The 13,045-nt window shown below is 44.1% G+C and overlaps 1 pseudogene; it reads left to right on the forward strand.

Annotated features, from left to right (window-relative positions):
* Nucleotides 1-1,423: 1,423 nt before the first annotated feature.
* On the forward strand, nucleotides 1,424-5,546 carry LOC102480739 (acidic leucine-rich nuclear phosphoprotein 32 family member B pseudogene; annotated as a pseudogene).
* The last annotated feature ends 7,499 nt before the right edge of the window (nucleotides 5,547-13,045 follow it).

Consider the following 13,045-nt stretch of genomic DNA (forward strand, 5'->3'; position numbering starts at 1 on the left):
GAAAGAGAGTCGCTTGGTAAGCTGACAGGCTCCCATGCTAAAGAGAATCTGAAAACATAGGCAAACAGCCAGGTTTTTTATAGCAATTCAGAAATGTTGGATAATCAATTGGTGAAGCATACATGTAGGTTAGTTCCAGGAGAATCCCAGAGGTCATCATGTCATCGTCCTTGACCTCCGAGCACCACGAACAGCTTCACATTCTAGTAACTGGTGTTTTCTTTAGCATCGTGGTCACGGTTGTTAACTGCCATGATGTCAGAAGACATGTACCTCGTTCATAAAGTGATGGTGCATGGGCATGCACTTGCATGTACGTGTCTGCAGCTGTATTTTTTATTAATATCCACACAAGACGTCTTTACAAAGTTCGTATAGGACCAGCTCAGTGGCGCAGAGGTAACGTGCTGCTCTAACGATGTCTGGTCGACGTGGAGGATCGTGGGCTCAGTTTTCCGGCCGACCTGCACACACTGGGTGCGCTTGCTCAGGTTCCCGATGCCTGGGGGGATTGCTGTGTGAGACTCTGGTGACGGTACTTGTTTCTCTCCTCTCTGTGTGTCCCTCTCATGAAAAAAATAAACCTATAAACATTTTCACAGGAAAGGTATATTATGAAAAGACTATGCATAGATTTCCAAATTATTTATGTCAAAATTCTTATACGTTAATCCTATTATCCCATGAACTTTTCAAGGTCCCCAGAAAGATATATATATATATTATCAAAAGCAATACAGTCAGCATTCACTTGCTCTGTGCCTAGGTCTGGATTTTGGTTTACTCTCCAAGAGGCCGGTGCTATTGAAGGGCTGGGTGGGCTTGCTAGGTCATGTTCTCCTCTAGCAGATTCCAGAAGAGACCTCCAAGACAGAATAACCACCTCATTTGAGAAACTATTGTAACCACAAAAACTGCTGCTTGTGTCACGGTTTGGAAATATACTTAGAACTTTCAGGAACCATAGAACAATGGTCTACCAAGTGTTTCTCAGGAACCCACAATTAAACACTTTCTCTTAAACCTGAGGGCAGAAAACGAGGGGTGGAGCAGCAGTCTTCTCTCACCCGTTCATTCGTTCATTCCGTAGGTTTCGGTGGAGCACACCCACTGTTTGTGCTAAACCTTGGACAGTACAGGCAGTCGTAATGGACACAATCCCAGTCTCCAAAAATAATTATTAAGTTAGTTACAGATCTGGTATACCATGGCCGTCATTCTGAAATGTGTGTCCAAGAGTTATCCTAGGGGAATGTTAAAAATGCATGTTAAAAATTTTTAAGGCACTCACAGATTTTCTTTTTTTTTTTTAAACCACCCTTTCTGTTTCACACTGTCAATAGATCTCAGTAGAGAACTCCCTGACCAGAAGCACAGTGTCTGCAAATGGTTTCAGGCCAGAGTTCCCCACAAACATGCAGGCATGACAGGTGAGGGGAACCTCACAGAGATTTCAAATCTGCAGCTTTTGCAGGAGGTGGTTATCTCAGCTGCACAGCAGAGAACAGTCTACTTTGAACCGCTGGAAGAAATTAGCAGCTTATTTCCTGAGACTGACATGGTGGCCCTAGGGACACTCAGGCCCTTTCTTCCGCTTCAGCACCATGGTACCTGCATCCCTCCACAGTCACCTCCGAATCTAGAATGGCTTCTGGAATCCAGCCATGGCTTCCACTTCCAGGCTGGCAGCAAGAGAAATGAGAGAGGAGAGGGGTTGCCTTACCTTTCTGCTGTCTCCTGGAAGCCTCCCAGGCACTGCTGCTTTTGTTTGATTGGTCAGACAGAACTTCCTCAGCTGACAAAAGCCAGAAAATGTAGTACCGCTGGTCCCAACTCAGGGTTGTGTTACCAAAGAGGAAAGATAATTGCTGTTGGGAGAGCCCCTGGGTCATCTCTGCTCTTGGCATGCACAGTGTTGCCCAGGAAGCTGTCACTTTTTTCTCTCTTTTATTTATTTATTTATTTTTATAATTTGCTATAGGGCATGTGTACTCCCTGGAGACAGAGAGCAGGAAAGAGAAGTCACGCCCAGCAGGGGTGATGGCCACACTACAATCCCTTCTTCTCTGTTCTCCTCTCAGGACTTTGGGAACACATGTACACACCACACCCAGTGTGTTTTTTAAACTGCTGGGTCTGGTACTCGAACTGTGCTGATCTCTTGTGGGATCCAGTGATGACATTCTGGCCCCAAAGCCTGTAATTTCAACAAGTTTCCCGAGTGATTCTGATGCAGGTGGCCCAGTGAATGCACAGTAAGTAACAGCACCGTAGGATGTTAGAATAAGTGGAGATTATAATTGGCTGATACTATGGTAAACAAACAAAAAGACAGTTGATTTGAGAGCCAGTAAGACCAAGGAAAATGTAAACCTTGGAAAGCAAACTGTCATCCATAAAGAATGGTGGGAAGGGGTCATCAGATCAATTAAAGATTTTAATTGTCTATTGCCATATTTTTAGAGAGAGATTAATAGTGGGTCCTCAGAAAAGTCATGACGGGGGGGGGAGGGGTCTGGCAGGTGGCATGGTGGTTAAGGGTGCTGGACTGCCACATGGTCGACTGCTATTTGAGTCCTGGACCTGGTGCCTTGTTTTCTCACTCTCTCTCTCCTGCTCCCATTCCTCTCTGGTCAAATATAAATAAATAAATAAGGTTAAGTAAAATAATTCTTAAAAAAAAAAAAAAAAAAGCCATGACTTTTCTTTCTTTCTTTCTGTGCAAAAATGCTTCATGACTTTTCTGACAACCCAGTACTTCCAAATATTTAGAATAAATACTGAGTACTCATGCACATGTATGCATGCACACTCACAATTGATCACAATTGAATCTTCCTTCAGGTAGAATCTTAAATGACATAAAACCCCAAAGTTGTCAATATTACTGGAAATTATAATTGAGCAATTATTTCGCTTCCCTAGGTTTCGGTTATAGAAAAAGAGGTGTTCGTTTAGAATACAAGGCCTGGCTCACATTCATGGCTTCTGGGTTAAAGCCACGCTTCCCTTTTCCCTCCCTCTTCCTTTCCCCAGAGCCATCAGACAGACTTTCCCGTTACCCCGCTTCAGCCTCCAGGTGGAAAGCACTGCACTGCCAGGGCACTTCCTGTTCATGAAGTCCTTGCTTCAAAGAGCCTCCATTCAGGTGCTGCAAGCCAGGCCCGCCTGAGCCCTGCTGGGATTTCTAAAACTCCAGCGCTGGGTCACATTGCTGGCCCTTAGACAGGCTACACAGCCACTCCGGGGCTCACACCATAGCCCCAGGACCCCATGGCCCTGAATTTGCTCCACTAAAGTGTGGCAAGGGTGAGACCCAGGCCTCTGCTTTGTTTTCTGAGAACTAAAGGCTGAATTGTGCTGCAGAAGCTACATCCCTCAGGCCATGGGCTAGTACTGGTCCGTGGCCTGTTAGGAACTGGGCCACTCACTTGGAGGTGAGCAGCAGGTGAGTGAAAGAAGCTTCTGTGTTTGCAACCACTCCCCATTGCTCGCTTGTATTACCACTTAAGCTCTGCCTCCTGTAAGCTCAGCAGAAGCATCAGGTTCTTATAGGCACACAAACAGAACCCCTTTGTGAACTGCTTGTGCAAGGGATCTAGCTTGCACTCCCATAAATCACCCTCCACCCGTGGAAGAACACCGCAGACCTGCTCTGTGGTGCCAAGAGAGAGAACCACTGAGCGACAGGATGGAAGAACTTCTGTAATGAACCGTGGCAGACAGACTTGGTGTGAGGCATTCACATCATGGTACGCACGGCTGTAAACCTAGACATACTGCTCGGAATACAGAGGAAGCATGGACCCGCCGTGGTGAAACTGCCCTCACCCAGGGCTCTGTGATGCTATAACCACACGGGAAGTTCTGGGGTTCGCATGCCAGGCTGTTCCGTGCATGCCAGGGGTGTGTGTGTGCTGTGATGCTAGCTGGTGAGGCTGAAGCTGGATCGCAGTGTGAAGACTTTGTTGGGGGGTGTACTCTGTTCATCTGTGTCTCTCTCTCATAGAAGAAAATTTTTTTATTTACATTTTTTTAATACAGTCAATCACATTATTTAGCTTACAAGGTGATCATTTCAAAATGTGAACATTTCTCCCCAGTCCAATTGATGAAAATATAACAACACTGCCTCGCTGTCTCAACAATGCTGTCTCCGTATCCCTCCTCCAAATGTCCTTCCCCAGGCCCACTCCCCGACACACACCACATCTGGCATTCACACCCACCTCTTGTGTTTGTACATCCTTTAGCCAATCAGTTTCAGTTATAGAGTGTGGACATTCGGTATAATTAAGTGGGGACATACACTGTCTCTCCTTCATAGCCTGGCTTGCTTCACTCAACAGTAAATCTTCCATGTTCTTCCACTTTCTGTCAAAAGCCAGGGTTTTGTTGTTTTTTAATGGCTGAATAGTATTCCATAGAGTATATGTGCCACAGTTTTTCAATCCATTCATTCGTACGGGGGCATTTGGGTTGGTTCCATGTCTTAGCAATTGTGAAAAGTGCCACAATAAACATCGATGTGCAAGCACTTTTCCAATGAAGAGAAGAAAAATTTTTTAAGAAATGAAAATGTAGCGGCAGTGTGGGGCTGCTTCCGGGGCGCTGCGGCAGTGAGCCCTGCGCTGCGCTCCAGCTCCCTTTTGCCTGCAAGGTTTCTCTCCGCTCCGTGGAGCTGCACTCGCCTGCCCCTGCCCGAGCGCCTGGTGCCACCGGCCTCTGCCACGAGCAGACCCCTTCTCGCTGAGCAGGCCCTGACGCCTCTCCCCACTGCGCCGCGCCTCGGAAAGCTAAGCTGGAAGAGGGGGGAAGAGGGGAACATGGAACAGGAGGAGGATCCACCTGGAGCTGAGGAACCGGATCCCAGCAGCTGTTCACGAACTTGTCTTGGACAACTGCAAATGAAGTGGTGGAAAAATCGAAGGCTGAACACCAGCAGACCTTGTGACCTTCGAGTTCCTCAGTTTAATAAATGGGGGCTTGATTTCAGTTTCCAGTCTTCCCAAGCCACCTAAATTGAAAAAGCTTGAGCTCAGTGAGAAGAGAGTCTGGAGGGCTGGGCATGTTAGCAGAAACACTTCCAAATCTCACACATCACAACTTCAGTGGAAATGCACGGAAAGATCTTGAAACCTTTGAAAAAGTTGGAATTTCGGAAAAGCCTGGATCTGTTTAACGGTGAGGCCACTAACCTGGATGATACCGAGGGAGTGTCTTTAGGCTGCTGCTGCACCTGACCTACCTGGACGGCTAGGACAGGGAAGCCCCAGGCTCAGATGCTGGGGTGGACTGTGGGGAGAAGAGGAGGAAGATGAAGACGAGGAGGATGAGGATGGTGAGGAGGAAGAGTTTGATGAAGAAGAAGAAGAGGAAGACGAAGATATAGAAGGGGAAGAAGATGAAGACGAAGTCAGTGGGGAGGAAGAAGAATTTGGACATGCTGGAATAGTCATGAAGATGAAGAAGATGAGGATGAAGAGGAAGAAAGTGGGGACGGTGAGAAGGGGAAGAGAGAGACAGATGATGAACGAGATGGTTAAAACCCCAAGTAACCTGCAAACACAGAACTGTTTAGTGTTGGTTGGGCTGCTTATGGATTTGGTAGCCGATTTAAAAAGAGAGCTGTGATACAAACCCCAGGACACCCACCCACCCTCAGAGCCAAAGAATAGTTCCTATGACATTCCAGCTTCCTCCATTTAGTCCCTCTTGGTAATCTACCTCCAAGCTGTGGGGACTTCACCCCAACAAAATTGTAAGCACAGAACTGTTTAGTGTTGGTTGGGCTGCTTATGGATTTGGTAGCCGATTTAAAAAGAGAGCTGTGATACAAACCCCAGGACACCCACCCACCCTCAGAGCCAAAGAATAGTTCCTATGACATTCCAGCTTCCTCCATTTAGTCCCTCTTGGTAATCTACCTCCAAGCTGTGGGGACTTCACCCCAACAAAATTGTAAGCGTTGTTCGGTTTTCGTGTAAGACTCTGTAGCGTGGATAGCTGTATTGGTGAGTCAACCATCTGTGGCTACCATCACACCAAGATTGTAACAGCATTTTTACTTTCTGTACAACAAAAAAGCTTTGTAAATAAAATCTTAACACTTTCGAAACAAACAAACAAACATAGCTTCTTAGTTAAGCACATCTGTGTGCCAAGCCCACGAGGGCATCTTGCTATACTTTCATTCTAATATCCACAATAATACTTTTAAAGAATTACTTATATTATTATTTTTTAATTTGCTATAGTATGCTCACCAGAGAGAAAGAGAGAGAGATAGGGAAAGTGAAAAAGGAAGCCAGCAGGTCCAGGACTCAAACCACAGTAACGCATGTGGGAGTTTAGCACCTTAACCACCATGCCACCTGGTGCTCCCCCCACAATAATCTTGAGAGGTAATACCGCCCCTATTTACATGTAAGAAAGTGAAAGCTAAGATAATTTGTTTTTGCCAGAGTGCAGCTAGTGAAGAACAAGACACAAAGCCAAGGTTTTCTGTTTGATCACAGAGACATCCACTGTGTGAGGCTGGATAATGGGAGAAAAGCGAAATTGTGGGGAACTGCAAATAAATGTGGAAATGTTTCTGAAATAGCACAGAGAGATTAAAGGATTAAATAAAACCAGAATGTCCAATCTGAATAGGTTTTATTTCTATTAATTCTAGAAGTAAGAAAATAATTTTTACCAGGCCACCCAGGTGGCATGATGGTTAAGGCACTGGATCCCACATGGCCAACGGCATAGGTCAAGTCCTGGACTCAGCGACTTCAAAGACACAGCAGACACGTGTGTGCATGTGCCCAGAATCCCAAGAAAAGAGTGGGAGAGAAGGGATTGTTGTATGGCCATCCCGCTCCAGAGGTGATTTCTCACTCCCCTATCTCTGTCTCCAGGGAGTACATGCACCCTATAGCAAATTTTTCTCAACTATTTTTAACCATCTCCCATTCAATTTATTAGCAAATACACAAGATAGAACAGGTGTTTCTCAACACGAGTGACATGATGGAAACGGGTAACACGGCCAGCCTAGGTGGGAGGGGATGGCCTGCCAGGGAAGCATGGGGCAGTAGAACAGAGACCCTGGAGAGCACTGTGCCCTCAGAACCCAGCAAATCCACTGCCAGCTGATGTAGGCCAGACTCTATGTGTGTGTGATAGACAACCTGGTGGCAGCCCTAAGACTGGATTTTCTTTCTTTTTTTTTTTTTTTTTTTTTTGCTACAGGGTGCATGCGCTTGCCAGAGAGAAAGAGACAGAGAGTGAGAAATCACCCCCCCCAGGGGGGATGGCCACACCACAGTCCCTTCTCCTCCATTCTCCTCTCTGGATCTTGGGCATGGACACACACGCACCCAGCGTGAGTTTAAGCCACCGGGTCTGGGACTCAATCTGTGGTCAACTACATGGGAGTCCAGCGACATAGCCGCTATGCTAACTGCTGGTCCCAGCTAAGACTGGATTTTTTAAGCTATGAGATGAGACCACACAGATAAAGAATTAAATAAGACATTTACGATGCATAGCCCTAAGTGCCATATCTATGCACATGAACCACAGACTGAAGAGTGTTTCAGGGTAGATGCAGAGAGAGCGCACGGAGCTGCCATCTGCTCTCCAGTGGTAAGGACGGTCTGGCGCCATCTCTTCCACACCCGGCATGCAAGGGCACAGCGTCTGCTTTGCACTTAGGTGCTCAGCCTGAGCTTGCTGCAGAGAGACAGAAAAGAATTAAAAACAAACAAAACAGTGATATCTGCGTGTAAGTCTGCTGAGGAACCAGAAACAATCTTCTTTACCCTGACTATCTAGAAATAAGAATAACAACTCCAGGGGGCAATGAAATTGTATCATTCTTTAGAATTGATGAGTGCAAAGCAATGGGTTATTATCTGTTGAAGATAACTTTATAGTATTGTCAACTGGACTGATGAGAAATGTATGTTGGAATATTCACTTTGCAAGCTAAATAACGATTGAATGCATAAAAAAATTGAAATAAAATTTTTAAAAATGAATTGATGAGTGCTATATATGTGGAGTCTTCAGAAAGCTCACGGAAAATGCATATTGTGAAACAATTGCATGGATTTAAAAAGATTTTTGCACCAAACTGCATTTTATTTATTTTATTTTTTGCCAGAGGGTACATACACTCCTCTGACACAGAGAAAGAGAGAGGGAGAAACACCCCCTAGAGGGTCATGGCCATGCCACAATCCCTTCTCCTTTATTTCTTCATCCCATGTACACACACCATCCACTAACAAATTGAAGAGGAGATGGCAAAAATATCTTTTTTTCCTTTACTATAGAGCACATGAACCCACTGGAGAGAGACAGAGATGAGAGAGAGAGACTGAAAGTGTGAAAGCATTCCCTAGAGGGGACGGCCATGGTGCAATCCCTTCTCCTCCATTCTCCTCTTGGGATTTTGGGCATGCATGCTTTTTTGAAGTCACCATGTCTGGAACTTGAACTATATTTTTGTTTTGTTTTACTTTTATTTCTTTTATTTTTAAAATTTATTTACACTTAATCACATCTTTACAGCATACATTTCTTTTTCCAACACGAATACCACATAGGTCAGTCAAGACAAAGATATTACTATATGCTATCATCAGCAAATAGCTTCTCATTTTTTGTCAGTTAAGCATGCTTTTACCAGTTTTTTCCTTCTCCTTCTCCCTCCCTCCCCTTCTATACTAAACTTTTTATTTTCATATTTTGTTGATTCACAAAGGATCTTAAAGTAAAAGTATGGGCAAAGCTAGAATGTAGTGACAAGTGCACTGTAATTATCTTCTGAAACTTTTTTTTCCTCTTTCCATTCCCCTTTACTAAAGAGAGGTATAAACTAACTTATTTGTGGGAAAAAATATTGGTTAATCTCAATTTGGTCTGTTATCTGCACAAAGCTGCATAAGATTTCCATTTCTTTTTCTTTTTTCTTTTTTTTTTTTTTTTGAGAGGTTTTCGCTATAGGGCATGTGCGTTCGCCAGACAGACAGAGAGAGACATAGAGACAGAAAGCGAGAAATCACCCCCCAGGGGGGATGGTCACGCTGCAATTCCTTCTCCTCCATTCTCCTCTCGGGATCTTGGGCACACACGCACACGCGCCCGGCATGAGTTTTAAGCCATCGGGTCCAGGACACGAACCGCAGTCGACTACGTGGGAATCCAGCAACATAGCCATTACACTAACTGCTGGTTCCCAAGATTTCCATTTCTGATGCAAGGCAACAGATACTATTGTATTATTGAACTTATACAAATAACCATTCTGCCACAAAATAAGGATGCTCACAAATATTTTCCAGTTGCATAGGGGTCAAGAAGGGAGAAAAGTTTATATTTCAATTAAAAAAAACTTTTTTTTAACAAATTGCTGAACCTATCAACAACTCAAAAGAAAACAAAAATCCTTAAATCTGGAAGACAAAGCATAGAAGAAAATCAGTAATGTTTTAGAAAAATGTCATAAAATTCTATTTCACCAGTTCAGTTTCATGTAACCTCTCTTCTTGAATTTGCAGTGTTACTGTGGTCAGACCTTTCCATTAACATTCAACATTATTATTGATATTTCAGAACTTGTCCCTACCATTAGTTGGCCTTTTTCTTGGTTACTTTTTGTTCTCTTATTGGTCAGTCTTTTAGTTTTCCTGGTATAGCACTCCCTTTAGAACTTCTTGAAGAGATAGTCTGGTGCTGGTAAATTCTTTCAGGTTTTGTTTATCTGAGAATGCTTTTATCTTTTCTTCCCGTATGAAGGATAATCTTGCTGGATATCATATTTTTGGTTGAAATTGTCTTTCACTTAACACTTTGAATATATTTTCCCATTCTTTCCTTGCTTGCATTTTTTCCGATGAGAGGTCCGATGTTAGCCTGATGGGATATCCTTTGAAAGTAACTTGATGTTTTTCTCTTGCCAATTTTAGTATCTTGTCTCCTGTCTGTGCTTTTGGTCAACCTGGCTATGATGTGCCTCAGAGAATATCTTCTTGGGTTGATTCTATGTGGGGTCCTTTGTATTTATTGGGTCTGGATATTTGAATGCCTCTCTAGGTTTGGAAAGTTTTCTTCCGGGATTTCATGGAATAGATTATCAATGCCCTGATTAGTTTCTTCAAAAATTATTCTCATTTTTGGGAGTAATTTTTTCAGTCTTTTTGGTGAATTTTTCTAGGACAGAGGTTCTGTCTTCTACATCTGAGATTTGATCTTCTGCATGATCTAATCTGTTTTAATACTTTCAAGGTAGATTTTGATTCCTTGTATTACAGCCTTCATCTCAAATAGTTCTGTTTGATTCTTTTTTGTGGTGTAGTTTCTCTTTTAGATCGTGGAAGAACTTCCTCACTGCCTGGAACTCGTCTCTTTTCTCCTGCATTTTCTGGAGTCCGTTGTATCTCTTTTCTTGCATCTCTCTTAGCTTTGTCACTGTGAATATAAATTCTTTATCGGACATTTCCACGAGTTTCATTGTACTGTCTGTGGGTGATGAAGGGCTGTTCTTTCCCCTTGGGGGAGGGATGGGATATTTTCTTGATTTCCCGTATTTCTTGTGCCTTTGCAGTGGTTTCTGGTCATCTGATGGATTATACGTTACTTCCTACCTTCTTGAAACTAACACTGAGTTTTAGAGGCATGCAGAAGATGACCTGGCTTTTTAGTGGGTGTTGGGCTGGAAGAGGTTTAGGGCTGAGGCTTTCTGGTTAAAGGGGCAGGGCTATGCCCACCTCAGATGCACATGACCTGGCTTTTCACTAGGTGTTGGGCCAGAACTTGAACTATATTTTTCAAGCTGCTGGGGCCAGTATTCAAACCACAGTTGGCCATGTGGGGGATCTGGCTCCTTTGAACCACTAGGCCATAGGGCCAACCCATAAACTTGTACTTTAATTCCGTGTTTCTTCCATGAACTTTTTTGATGTCTCCTGATACATTATGAGTACCAGACACTTAGAAACTCCTTCAAAAGGCTTATTATTTTATTAAAATTTTTTAAGATAAGCCAACCTTAAACAAGGCAAACCCCTCAATTCCAAATTCACAGCACAGAGTTGTTTCAGGGTTGTCTTAGCCTCTTGAACTTGGCCTGTTCCCAGCCTCCATTTTAGAATCACAAGTAAGGAGAGTTACAGGGCCCATACCTGTTAACATCCCCTCAACAGAGGGCATAGTCTTTCTCTCCTGTTTCCATTCAGCTGCACTCAGGTTGGCACTTAATAGGTGCCTGTAGTGGGGGCGAGCAGATGAAACGGGGAGACCCATCTTTGTAAGAGTAGACTGGACAGTATGGTCTTCTGGCAGGCACCATCCCCAAGCATGTGCCACCTCATCCCACTTTGCAGTCTGACACATTTCCCATGTCCCAGGCTGGTTTCTTTTGCAGGGCCTCACCCTTTAACCCAGGAAAAGCCCTCACTTGACCTCTCAACAGCATCAACAGGGTTCCAGGGCTTGATTCACAAGTGCTGAGGACTGTGAGGGAGTTTAGTAGAACTTTGGGAGAATAGTAAGGTCGGTCTGCTCTTAGAAAACAGCCAAGAAGGGCCAGCGCATGGCCTGCTGGTTAGGGCAGCTGATCCCACATGAGCAACTGGGCATTTGAAATCCTGGCAATTTGGGAAATAAGCCAGGCCTGTGTGCGCATGTGCCCAAAATACTGAAAGGAAGGAGAGATGGAGGAGAAGGGATGGTGGTATGACTATGCCCCATGAGGAGGTGGGGGTGCTTTCTTGCTTGCTTTCCCTCTGTCTCTCTCAGGCAAGTAACATGCCTTCTGGCAAATTAGTAAAAAAGAAAAAAAAAATGGGTGAGATAAATTTCTGCTGAATCAACATTATTACCCTCATTACACTTAAATGTTTTTTGATTTGTGAGTTAGACCTAGCATTACAATAGCCCTGAAAGCCTTGACAAAGGTTGCATCATCTTCATTGGTGGCGAGCCAGAGTGGTCTATTTGCCACCACTGCATCTCAGCTTCTCAGTGCCTGCTCAATGGAGTCCCAGCACTGGGATTCAGGATGTGATTAGCAGAAATAACTCTTCTTCCTTGGGACCAGCAGGTGGCGTGGTGGTTAAAGCGCTGGACACTCCCACATAGTCGACCATGGCTCAAGTCCCAGACTGGTGGCTTGTTTTCTCCCTTTCCCTCTCTCTTTCTCTTTGTCTCTCTCTGATTAAATTAAAACAAATGAGTGAATAAATAAAAAAAATTAAGATAAATAATTCTTTTTAAAAAAAAGAAAAGAAATAACTCTTCCTCATAACCTAGAGGATAAGTTCCAAATACCAAGGTACCCACTTTAGGGGACTATGTGTGGACCATCAAACAGATGTTAGAGGGACCCACCTGTTATTATTATATGCTTTTGTTTCATTTTAATATCTGTCATGGCATTGCTTCTCAAAAGGAAACTGCCTTGTAAACAGTTCTCCATGGAATATAGAATGTCTGCCATGTTGTTGGCTCCTGAGCCCCACAATGCCATCATAGGAGGATGGCTGAGAGTGAACACAGCTAGTCTACCTGGGTACAACTTACACAGATACTGTCTTAGTCACCTCAGGCTGCTATAACAAGCTATCCCAGACTGGGTGACCTAAACAACAGTCATTTATTTCTCACAGTTCTGAAGGCTAGAAAGTCCAAGATGAAGGTGTGGACAGATTGCATTTCTGGTGGGGCCTTCTTTCTAGCTTGCAGATAACTGCTTTCTCACCGTGTCCTCACATCGTGGGGGGGAGGGGGCAATCTGGTCTCTCTTCCTCTTCTTACAGGGACACTAATCTCATCATGGGGACCCCACCCTCAGGATGTTATCTAAACCTAATTACCTTCCAAAGTCCCACCTCAAATACCATCACATTGGACAACAGGGCTCCAGCACATGAATTTGGAAAGGGGAGATACACCACATTCCGTCCACAACAGATACATTTGTGAAACTATACCAGGTACCAACTGTGTCAGCTTGATTTTCAGTTTCCAGGGTAGAGGCTGCCTCATCTTT

Source organism: Tupaia chinensis, unplaced genomic scaffold (genome assembly GCF_000334495.1).
Source record: "Tupaia chinensis unplaced genomic scaffold, TupChi_1.0 Scaffold148680_1, whole genome shotgun sequence".
NCBI lineage: Eukaryota > Metazoa > Chordata > Mammalia > Scandentia > Tupaiidae > Tupaia > Tupaia belangeri.